Source organism: Podarcis erhardii (assembly GCF_964252035.2).
Source record: "Podarcis erhardii genome assembly, chromosome: 9".
Taxonomy (NCBI): Eukaryota; Metazoa; Chordata; class Lepidosauria; order Squamata; family Lacertidae; genus Podarcis; species Podarcis erhardii.
Genome location: NC_138512.1, coordinates 3,407,949 through 3,420,663, shown reverse-complemented (window position 1 = coordinate 3,420,663; position 12,715 = coordinate 3,407,949). Strand labels below are relative to the sequence as shown.

Below are 12,715 nucleotides of genomic sequence, written 5' to 3'. Positions count from 1 at the left end.
TATTAGCTACTTTTGGGGGGGTAAAGGTGAAACTCAAAGCAACTTAAAAAGAGAGATAATTAGAATAAAAGATAAACAATCTAAACTTGCACACATCCTAAAATACTCCCCCAGTCTCTCTTCTGACAAAGGCCATCATACAGGATGCCCAAGCATAGCTGTCAACTTACAGATTTGAAAATAAGAGACCAGCAGCCTCAAAAATAAGGGATCAGCAGCCAAAATAAGGGATTTTCCGGACACAGGTATGTTCACCTTCTGAGCTCCTCCAAGCCAAAGGCAGAAAGCCCAGCCAGCAGCCAAACAAAGCCTCAAGCGGTGTTTCCCACAGCGCAGCAACCCGGCAAAGGGAATGCAGCAAGGAAAACCACCGCTGGGAAGCACTGAGCAAAGGCAAGTCCCCAGGCAACATGGCTGATTTGATCGGCGCAAGGCATGCAAGCTCCATCCCCCAGTCGTTCTTAGACTCCTTATTGGGTGAGCAACGCAGCCAAGCAACACAGTTGGAGCCTCCCTCCTCCCTGGCCAGCAGGGAGGGAGAGGAGCTGCTTCGTTTGAAACCTGGGAAATTTAAGGGACATCATCAATAAGGGACAGCAGCGGGACACGGAGCTGGGATAAGGGAGTTTCCCGCCAAATAAGGGACGGTTGACAGCTATGTGCCCAAGGCCGTTTCAGTACGAAAATTGGGCCTAGGAACTATGGAGCTAGAACACCGGTTTTATCCAGGAAAGCATTACTTGGTACTTAAATCAGCTAGCAAGATCTCACCCCTTTCCCCCTCCTCAGGCAGGTAGGGCCTCTCAACCGCAGAACAGTCAGAAGTAAAACTGATATAGTACACAACGTTCTTACTTAACCCGTGTGACTTTCCAACCATTTCCCTCCAGACGGAGGGGATGAGTCTCCCTACTCCACCCCACCTGGCTAGAGGCGACGTCCTTTTAGGGGCAGGAGAGCAATGGGTCAGGGGCTCAGCAGAGACTTCTCTTGCTCTCTGTGCAGAAACCAAACCCATGGCTTTGAGGGGGCCTCTCTGGAAACCTAATGAGGAACCAAGATGCTTTGGCCTGTTAACGCTGCAAGCCCTGCCACCTGATGCTCAGGATGTAGATGTGTGTAAATTAAACCATCGATCATAAGTCACCACAGTCTCCAGTGACCTTGATTTCACGGAAACTGAAGGCTGGGTCAGTGCTGGCACCCCTGAAGTCTCTCACCGCTCAGAGATTCACATAACAATATCTCATGTACCTACTGACTCCTTCCCCTTCTCAGTTTATTTGACTTTGTGGCCTGTCAAATCACATCCGGGACACTTGACTTTGCTTGAGGTTTTCTAGTTAACTGGAAAATATACATGCAAATGAATCAGAGAAGAATGCAGTCAGAAAAGAGAGTTGTTAAATGTCATAACACAGTCAAGTGCAGCAATATTTTAAGGTGGGCATGAAAGTGAATAATAATTAATTAATAGGCTCCCACTGTTTTCAGAAGATGGACATTTTGGATCAGTTGTGGGAAACCTGTGTCTTCCACCAAATGTTGTGGCCTACATACAACTCCAGCCATTCCTGTCTCAGGCGGACCAGCTTGAATAGTGCGGTGTGCACACACCATTTGAATGGCAATGCCCAGCAACTTTGGGGTGCTGACCCCTCAAATATATTATTGGGGAGGGCGAAGGGGCCTCAGTCCCCAGAATTTGGCTCCTATGACCGGACCTGATGGGAACTGCAGTTCAACAACACCTAGAGGGCCACAGGCGGGCCCCATCATAAATGATAAATCATAAATGTTTGATCTCATCTAGGCCAAGATGGAGAGGTATATTAGTTTACAGGGCGGGTGCCTACTTTGCGCATCACGTGCCAGCAAGCCATGGCTTAGCACGAAGGTGTAGCCCCCAAGAGCAGAGATCACATCTGCTTGACTCCCCCCCCCCCAGCTCTTTTGCTGCCGCACTGTTCTGAGGTAGGCTATGGTTTGGCTCGTGATTCAGCTATTCCAGGCAGAGTGAGCTGTAAGCTATAGGGCAAGGTGTGGTTACAGAGTGTGATTAGTCCGGCGAGAACTAAACCATGAGCTTTGATTTCACACAATACACTAAATCAAAGCATGGCTTCCTTCGGTGTGACACACCAGCAAAATGCCCTGTGGGAAGCACAGGCGTTGTAACCTGCTCTCCAGGCGCCCACATGACCATGTGCTCATGCCAAGGGATAGTATGTGTCTGGATGGCTACAGAATGCATTTCCCTTCACAGTAACTGAATCTGGCTGCAGTTTTTCCTATGTTGAACTCTCCATGCAATTGCAAGCAGGTAACCACCCCCCAGTTCATGCTGGTTCACTTCCATGTGCAAATTTTAGTGTTGTTAGCGGGTAGCCTCGGGGCTCCGGGCCTGTTACCCTGAATCCCGGATCTCCTGCCTCCTCCCCCCATTTTATTTTTGATATCTATTTTTACTTCGTGTGCAAAGTGGCTGAGCAAAGTATTCCCCCAGCCACATGTCTTTTTAATTTTCCCAGAAGCAAATGTCTTTCATGGGCCTGTGCTTTGCATTTTTAAAAATACCTGGTGGCAGTGGCATTGCTAATGATGGAAAGCAAGAGATGAAATCCATCTCTTGCTTTCCGTCACGCTCTGTTCTTTCTGAAAGAAAGAAATCAAAGCCTTGCTTCATGTATAACTGGGGTCTGATTTGAGGTGGAAGAATCAGGTGTTCAATGGTGTACCCAGCTCCCCAGTAACATTTTTGCAAGCAATTTGCCCAATATTTTTGTATATTGCTTTACTAGGATATTCATTTTTTTTTAGGAATACTTTACCTCAATATATGCGTTTTTGAAAACATTTTTTTGATTGAAGAACTGCATCATAAACTTTGGATAAGTGCATATTTTGAAGGGTGGCTGTGTTCCAGTTTTTATATTGTTATGGGAAGTGCAGATTAAGTTGATTTGCATTAATGTGAAGTGAATCAAATTCCTTCTCCATCCCTAGCTGGAAATAGCTTGAGATGTGCCAAGGCAATTTCTCTGGCCTTTGGTGCTATGCTGAAAAGAGGAAGCTACATAATAAAATATTCCTCCTTGCGATTCTGTGGTTGGTGTGGGGTGAAAATAGGTAGGCAGGTCGTCACATACGGCTGGAGGAATCCAGTGAGGTAATGCAGTATTTAGACATCAGAACTGTAGGATGAAATCACCCGAGTGTGCATTACTTCAAAAACATCTATGTTACTCAGAAGACAGGAATAATGAAATCAGCAACCACAAGTATGGAAGAGGTTAATAATTGACTGATTTTAACCACGCTTCCATGAAATGCAAAATACATTGCTAAACTTTACCACTGATATATTCCCCAAACAAGCATTTAGATTTCCTTTTCCGCAATCTTGCTAGAGAAGCTGTTTGAAGCAACTGTAATAACTAATGAAATTAATATTTAAGGCTGCTATTCTAGGCACATTTAAGGAGTAGGTAGCACTCATTGGGCCTCATTTCAGAATAGTCATTCATAGTATTGCTCTACATGACTGCAAAGTCATTTTATGATTTTAAGGAGACCAACGTGATGAAATTGAGGAGACGGCATAATCTGCTCTTTGCAATGTTTTGTGTAAAATTTCCAGAATAGATTGGACTTTTGCCTATTAATTGGCCAGCATAACCTTCAACATTTCTATGATGAAAAGCATGGATGTTCTATTCCATAATAATATTACTTTAATTTTACTATCTGACAGGGTTGCCCCAGCCACTCTGGGCAGTTTCCAACATATATAAAAGGATAATAAAACATTTAAAAACTTCCTTATACAGGGCTGCCCTCAGGTGGCTCCAGGGGTCACATAACTCCATACCCTCCAACATTTCTCTGGTGAAAATAGGAATGTCCTAAGGAAAAGCAGGGGGGACGTGGGTGGCGCTATGGTCTAAACCACAGAGCCTAGGGCTTGCCGATCAGAAGGTCGGCGGTTTGAATCCCCGCGACGGGGTGAGCGCCTGTTGCTCAGTCCCAGCTCCTGCCAACCTGGCAGTTCGAAAACATGTCAAAGTGCAAGTAGATAAATTGTGGGTAGATATACATCTGGGTGTGCATGTCCAGTGCTATTTTTATAGGAAAGCGGGTGCTGGAACTCAGCCTGAACGCCTCTCTTGTTCTCTTCTCATACAACGGCACCCACCTGAGAGGTGCCAGAACTGTGTATCCTTATTCATTTGGATCTCTCAGTGGCATTCAGACTCATCACCCAAAGTCTTCCCTCGGGTGGGAAGGTAAACGGCGTTTCCGTGCGCTGCTCTGGTTCGCCAGAAGCGGCTTAGTCATGCTGGCCACGTGACCCGGAAAACTGTCTGTGGAGAAACGCCAGCTCCCTTGGCCAGTAAAGCGAGATGAGCGTCGCAACCCCAGAGTCGTCTGCGACTGGACCTAATGGTCAGGGGTCCCTTTACCTTTGATCCAGGATCAAATCAGAAACTGGGACGGCTTCTGTAAATCCTGGACTGTCCCTAGAAAATAGGGGCACTTGGAGGATCTGGGCCAGTGATTTGCAACTGCCTAGATGTGGCAATGAAATCAGCACATGACAACTTTGAAGGAAGACTGCTGTTGGAGAAGGTGGCCAGAACCTCCACTGGCCTTGGTGAGGGAGGATGACAAATTCATCAGGTCCGTCTTGTGAGTATTTTTGTTGTTGTTTAGTCGTTCAGTCGTGTCCAACTCTTCGTGATCCCATGTACCAGAGCACGCCAGGCACTCCTGTCTTCATGAGTATTCTAACTGCCGTCAAATCAGCTGACTGGTATCACATCTGATAGCAGCAACAGCCCTGCCCTGCCCACCTGACACAGACAGTCTAACCTGGGGCACGGAGTTGCTCATTGTCCCCACCTCCCACGGAGGCCACAAAAGCCAGAGCAGGCAAGCATTAGGTGAAGGAGTCTCTTCCTTTGTTCCAGGGTGGATCCAGATGCAGAACCCCATTCTCTGCTGAGAATGTAAAAAAAAAACCAACCCCAACTTTATTCAAACCTGCTTGCAAGTCACCTTTGTAAACCACTTTGAAAACTTTGGGTTGGAAAATGGTATGAAAGTATTCCAATAAATAAATACATGTGCATAGCCATTGTGGGTAGATAGACATCTGGGTGTGCATGTCCAGTGCTATTTTTATAGGAAAGCGGGTGCTGGAACTCAGCCTGAACGCCTCTCTTGTTCTCTTCTCATACAACGGCACCCACCTGAGAGGTGCCAGAACTGTGTATCCTTATTCACTTGGATCTCTCAGTGGCATTCAGACTCATCACCCAAAGTCTCCTATCAAGATGGGAACTGGAGGCACTGCTTTGTAGCGGTCCTGTTTCTGTCGTGATTATCGGCAGGGTTCCAAGATGACGCTGAATTCCTCTGCCCCATGGCAGTTATCTTATGATGTTCCACAGCATTCTGGCTTGACTCCCGTGCTATTTCACATCTCCATGAAGCCTCTAAGTGAGGTCATCCAACAATTTGGAGGAAAGAGCCATCAGTATTCTGCAGAAACACACCACTATTTCTTTCTCTCTCTTTTAGTTTCCCTTAAAAAAAAAAATAAAACTCAGGCAAAGCTCTGGAATCATTGTCTGCATTAGGGAACTGACAGGGTGGAGACCAATAATCTGAATTTCAGTCCATACAAGATAGAGTTGCTGTAGGCTGGTGGTTTGTCTGGAGTGGGAAGTGCTGTTCAGCCTGTTCTGGGCAGGTTTGCATTCCACCTGGAAGATCAGCTTCTGCATCCCGTGCGCTCCCAAGTGGTGCACACATGACATTAGCCACAATCCATATCTATGGCTCTATGCTGCATCTATCTTGTCATTTCTTATGAAGTACAGTGGTACCTCAGGTTACATACGCTTCAGGTTACATACGCTTCAGGTTACAGACTCCGCTAACCCAGAAATAGTGCTTCAGGTTAAGAACTTTGCTTCAGGATGAGAACAGAAATCGTGCTCCGGTGGCGCGGCAGCAGCAGGAGGCCCTATTAGCTAAAGTGGTGCTTCAGGTTAAGAACAGTTTCAGGTTAAGAACAGACCTCCGGAATGAATTAAGTACTTAACCCGAGGTACCACTGTACTGATTTTTGATGCATTTCCCCCATCTCCTAATTGAGAATAGAACCAAGCTGCGTTCTAAGGCAGTAATGTGTTGTTTTTTTAAAAAAGGGTTTAGGTTAAGTCCAGTCAAAGGCGACTATGGGGTTGCGGTGCTCATCTTGCTTTTCAGGCTGAGGGAGACAGTGTTTCTCCACAGACAGTTTTACGGGTCATGTGGCCAGCATGACTAAACTGCTTCTGGTCCAACTAGACACCGTGATGGAAACCAGAGCGCACAGAAACACAGTTTACCTTCCCGCCGCAGCGGTACCTATAAGTCTACTACACTGGCCTGCTTTCAAACTGCTAGGTTGGCAGGAGCTGGGACAGAGCAACGGGATCTCACCCCCATCACACAGATTTGAACTGCCAACCTTCTGATTGGCAAGCCCAAGAGGCTCAGTGGTTTAGACCACAGCAACACCTGCCTTTTAAGGCAGTAATGTGAACACAGACTCTGTAACCACAAATCACTTCTATGTTACTGTTTTTAAAAATTATTGGTTACATCTGAATCTCCTTTCCTGCTGCCTGCAATGTCAAGTGATATGGCTGGCATATGCAAAAGAGCTATGACACTTACAACGCCTTGGATGAAATGCTCATATTGCCCGAAACTGAATATTGTTGTTTTTTTGGCCAGTTCACATCTCCAAATGGCACTTATCAAGTGCTGAGAAATTAAGAGATCTACATGCAGGTGTAAACTAGCACATGATCTCTCAAGACATAACTGTGCTTGCTCCTTGAGAATTGCCAGGTCACAGTGGAATTCAGTTACACAATTTTAGAATCCAAAAACTGTATCCCAAGGATAGGTCCCTATTATTATTTCTGTAGGATACTTTGGTTTTGGGAGAGAGAGGAGGATTGTTTTGTTTTACCTAGCATAGCTGAAGCTGAATTTCAGCTTGCTTCCTCCTACACACTCTTCAACAAAGGGAAGGGAACACTCATTGATGTGTACATGCATTTTATTAGAGCTGATCAAGCATTATGTCAGACATTTTTTATAGGGGAAACTCACATTCTGCAATGCAAGGTCATGGCCTCAATTAGGCAGTATAAGATTAGATCAGCAGTGAGGGAGAAAGGAAGTTGTTTTGGAAGAAAAGAATGAAGTTCTTTGTTCTATTCTCTGGCATTCAAGAATAAATTTAGGTTTATTAGGTTGATGAAAGTGTATGAGTCATGCATTTCTAAGGGCCTTACTGTATTCTGCTTTGAAAAGCAAAAAGAAAAAAGAAAAGAAAAGAAAAGAAAAGCAAGGCATGCTATGTATTCCAACTACAACTATTTTGCACTTTAGTTGAAAGGTGAAATGAGATAAATTAGAAATAAATTTGCTCACTGTGTACTGCTAGCTAGACATGACTCTTGGGAATGATTTTAAGAAAAAGGGCAGTAAATCTCAATGAATTAACCATTGTATTTCTGCACAACACATGAGGAACACTCCTCTCTAGCGAAACAACCTACATAAGGAAGGATGGACTACAATTAATAGGTTCACATTGAGAGTTTCAGGAAAAACAAAAGATTTCCCTATGACTGAGTTGTCTTATTTTGGCAGACCTTTAGGTGTCAACAGTTTGCTGTTTAAATGGGTTTTCTTTTAGCAATATGTGTGTGAAGCAGTCCTTGACATTGCTTTTTGTTTCAACCCTACTTTGATTTATGACATATTATCTCTTGTGCATACAAATAGTTGCCCTTTTCGTTGTATAAAATCAGCAAAATGTATGAACTTAGCGGGCTAAGCAGAACTACTGTAATAAAGTAATAAAAAGGTGCAGAGCCGTGACATAGGTGGTAAAAAGACAAACTTTGGCTTGGATCCTATCATCAGCTCACTTAAGGATGTTAACAGAAAGACGGTTCCTGTCCCGTTCTCCCCTTTCCAACCTTCCCAGGTTTCCACATGGTTTGGGGGACCCAACCCTCTGCAGAGGCTTTTCTTAGGGAGTGGACTGCATTGGGGATTTGTATTCTGTCAACTTTCTTGGGTTAATGTATCTTGGAATCCAAGCCCTAGTGTGGGACATCAAAACCTATTTTTTGTTAGACCCTTGGAATAAGATTTGAATAAGGTTGTGGGTGCAAGTTTAGCTATTCAATTGTTTATTATCCGTAGCTTCCTTCATTCAGTTAGGACTAGATTGTTAAAGTTTCTTTTTTAAACCACAATGTAGCTCCAGGTAGCTTCAGATTTGCTTGCAGCAAGTGTGTGTTGCATGTGTGTATGTTTGAGTGCAGGGAATCTCCTGCAAGTGGCCAGGTGGAAAAGAAGACAGAGCTACTGCCCCTATAATAGCTGTGTAGAAGAAAACAATTCAGCAGGTGTAGCTTGGCACAGCAGAGCAATCATTTTGGTCCTCAGTGATTTGTATTTTAATGCAGATAAGATGTGTTTCGGTTTGATGCAATCAGCCCATTTTTACTTTTCCATTCAGTGATTTTGGGCAGATGCCAGCATGCATGTAATTGGCAATGGTCCATGCTTAAATTTAACCACTGCCTCATTTACTGATAGCTTCTTACTTCTAACGTATCTTACTGAAGGGCTCTGATTAAGAATCAAGTAACAGACAAACTAAGTTATATGCCAGAATGTGAAAGAAATTCTCCAAATCTGTATTCGTGCACAAATTTGGGATGTTCCAGCACCCTAAATCTGCATTGGAACTACCTCTCCCATGTTTTGTCTGGGTTTGGGGCTGGATTTTTATTCATATCATAACAATGCAGTGCATGTTATACTGATGATACTGCTTCCAAGTGGCACCTCTGACATTTATTTATTTATTTATTTATTTATTTATTTATTTATTTATTTATTATTTTTATTAAATTTATATACCACCCTATATCTGGAGCCAGTATGGCAACTTGTCACCTATACTTAGCAAACTCTTTAATAATGCAAAGGCACAGGACAAGGCAGGGAGCAGGGACTCAGTTTTTCTGCAGAATGGTAAGGTAGGAATTCGCATACTCCTAATGATATGTGGGAGACACATGAACAGATGTCAATCTTTTTAAAATAGCTGAAATGCAGCTGTGGGGGAGTTCAGCTTTAGTGGAGAAATGATTTGAGAAAGAGCTGCTTAACCCTTTCCATTCCTGACTTCCAATTGCAACCCAATTTTGCTGTTCTGATTTTTTAAATAAATAAACAAGTCCAGAGGTTTTCATGTGTCTCAAACATTGCTAACCTCCTGTTCTCTCAGACCTCTGCACCCCACAGCCAATTCTAACCCCAAAGCATAGCTCCCATGTGTCTCTGGGAAGAAGAACCATGTGGCTGACATTTGATTGTGAGGCTTTTTGGCTATTGGAGTTACTGACTAGTAGGAGGGCTGCTGGCTTTTCAGTCTCTGCTGGGTGAGCTCCAACTCCCTCTGCTGTTAAGAGAAGGATCCAGCATTCCCTAATATCAGATTAGGATATGGTTACCAGGTTTTTTTCAATGAATCCGGGGACACTTTTTTAAAAAAAGAAGCTGAGTAGCAACAGGGAGTCAGTAGTTGGGATGGTGAGGCAACAGACCCTGGGCCCAAGCATACATGCATATTGTATAAAGGTGCAAAGCCCTTCTTTTGCACCCTGTGAAACATAAATGCGCAGAGTTTTTTTAAAAACTGGGCAACGGCGCACCGCCTGCCCGTGACTCCCGAGCCTCCCCCGATCTCCTGCCCCCTCCCCCCCTTGTTTTGACAGATCAGGGGAGGCTCAGGAGTCATGGGCAGGCGGCCGTTATCCAGGAGGGGCCAGCCTGGTAGTGCAGTTGGTTCTGGCTGGCTTCAGGAGCTGCTCACTGCTCACTGCCATGGCGCAGGAAAAATGGCGGGCGCCACGGCAGCAAGCAGCTCCTGACGCCAGCCGGAGCCAACTGTGCTACCAGGCTGTCTCTGGGCTGCTGAGGCTGCCACTGCCATGTTTCCTGGGAACAGATTTGCAAATCTGGGGACATTCTGGGGATGAAATTTGTCCAGGGACAGATTTGCAAGTCCGGGGACTGTGTCCGGGAACCGGGGACGTCTGGTAACCCTAGATTAGGAGAAGCTGCTTGAGAACCTGGAAGAACAGCCCTGTGCCATGAGCAGGCTCAGAGCTGTTTCCTTGAAGACCACATCCCCTCATAACTTTTAGCATGTTTTGGTAATGCAGACCATCGAGTGTTTTCTATTTTGAGGAGGTTTTTTTTAAAAAAGTATTTGTTTTGTGACCTTGCTAGAGAGAAAGTGTAAGCAAACAAGCAACAGTGGACATAGTGTGAGTCGTTTTCTATGTTTTAAAAAACTTAATTGATTTGCATTTATTTTGTGAACTGAATTTGGAGGGGAGGAAGTGGTGGATGGCTTGTATATGAGTATCCAACAAATTGTGTATTAACCATTTTTTTGGTATTCACTCAGCCGCCCTGGTGCGGCAGGCAGGTTCATCTGACCTACGTGCAATTCCAAAACATTTGCCACAATATTTTCAGAAAATTTGTGTTCTGCTCTGGCTCCAGCAAGCTTAAGTTCAGAATATCTTGAATGTGTGATGGAGAAGAATTATTTCTTGCTTGCTTTTTTGTGAGTTTGTCAATGAATTTATAAAATGAAAAGTTTTGGATCTGTGCCTGCCCAGGTATCACACTCCACACCCTTCTTCAAACCTGAAAGAAACTGATTGTGTTTATTCTGGTGTAATATACTCTGCACATGAACAGAGGTTATGTCACATCTTCAGGACCGAGTCACCCATTGTAAATTTGTTCTGCTATGCTCTACTGCATTCTGGTTCAAATGAAACACTCATTTTGGTCTACTGGTTGAAATATTTTCTTCTTCTAATTTTGAGGAGAAAGTACTTTGGATAATGAAAGGTTAAATTGATTTTCTTGTGGAGGAAAACTGCATTCACCTGGAAGCAGGCGTTCCTTGTATTTTAAAAGTGTGTTTGCTTAGGTTTTTTTTTTAAAGTGGTAGGTACTAATAAATAAATGGGTTCAAAAACTTAGGTTATATGGTATGGCTTACTTTCTAATCAACAGGTCAATCTTGTGTGAAAATCAAACTTCCGCCCTTTAACATGGAAGCTCTTCCTGAATCCATAGATGTGCAATGGGACTCTGGACATCCGTTATGGCACACTTTCCTACATGAGTGCTGTACATACCCTATTATGATAAAGTGCAGGGCTGCAATTTTTAACCTTGCCAAGTTAAAAGGTTCCCAGTTGCCTCTGTTTGTAACTTATTTTAATCTACTCTCATGCTTCTAACTTAAATATGCAAGGATTGCAATATGGGGATGGGGCACGTAATATATGATTTGTACTGGGCAAAGTTATGGTTGGTTGTGGCATTGCTCAGAGCCAGTGGGGCGGTTGTCCCAGACACAAAATTGTTAGGCAATGCAAAATTTCAACACCAGCTATGTGCAGCTATGTGCTTCTGTCACTGGGCTCAGTTGAAAACAGATTCTCCATGTGAACCAGAAAGTGATAATGGAATGACTCTTCTTATTTCTGTGATCACCTGGTGATGTGGACGCCATTAGGCAGTTGAATGCAAATGCATCCTTCGTACCTGCCCCCTCTGCGCAGCCCCGGGCACTGGCAACCCACGCTGTGCCACTGCTCAGAGCTGTTTTCGTGAAGACTTTGCCTCTTTGCAGCTCTTATCACATTCTCATAGCCAGCGAGTGTTTGCTACTTTGAGCCGTTTTGCTCTTCTTTGCTTTGCTTAGTACTTCTTTTGTGAGCTTGTAGATGGGCGCGCAACCCCAGAGTCGGACACGACTGGCCCGTACGGGCAGGGGTACCTTTACCTTTACTTTGAGAAAGAGAAGGTGTGCAACCGCAGATGCAGTGTGAGTCTCTTTCTGTAATAAATACTTAGCTAGGCTTTACTTGCTAAGAAAAATAGATGGCATGTGCTGCAACAAAACTCTGCATTAATCATTTCCCTGTTTTCGCTCTTCAAAAGCTGCACCAGCTGCTGGATGGAGCAGGGTACAGGGATCTGAGCTGCATGCTGTTCCAGAGTATTTTCAGGAGAGAGGCCCTTCCCCTGGTTTAAGTTCAGAATAACTCGAATGCTAAGTGGAGGCAAGTGCTGCTTTTGTTTCTAAATGCCTTGACTGATGGAATAGATGACAAGGAGGACAGCAAAATGGTCCTGTTTAGCTAAAAAAAGAGTTCCAAAGCTTTGCCCCCCCCCAAAAAAAACAAATAGAGGCTCAGTGCTTCTTTCAATGAAGTATTTTTGAAAAGTTAAAATGATTTTCTCGGGATGGAAAATTGTGTGTAATTTTTGATAGTGGTACTTGGACTACGGTGTGTTGCATTTGTATGTGCCCCCATCCAGTTTCTGTAAGAGTCTCTGGGTTGCATACATGATGGTTACTCCCGTTTTATTCTCCACATACTGCTTTCTCCATGAAGGAGAAAAAAAGAGGTGGTTCCCTGTATCTATTCCCTTGAAGGGAGAACAGGAGCTTGGCAGAGGCAATTTTGATCAGGAAGACCCAGAGGGAAAGGTTCTGCACTCCCCGCCCTCTTCTTTCTTGCTTCTGGAC

The 12,715-nt window shown here is 44.2% G+C and overlaps 1 protein-coding gene and 1 long non-coding RNA gene across 2 annotated transcripts in view; both read left to right on the top strand.

Moving 5' to 3' along the window:
• Nucleotides 1-12,715, top strand: part of LOC309350038 — a 191,364-nt gene that overhangs the window by 99,321 nt on the left and 79,328 nt on the right. The window lies entirely within an intron of this gene.
• SLC2A9 (solute carrier family 2 member 9) overlaps nt 1-12,715 on the top strand; it is a 98,385-nt gene that overhangs the window by 6,342 nt on the left and 79,328 nt on the right. The gene's annotated exons all lie outside the window — the stretch shown is intronic.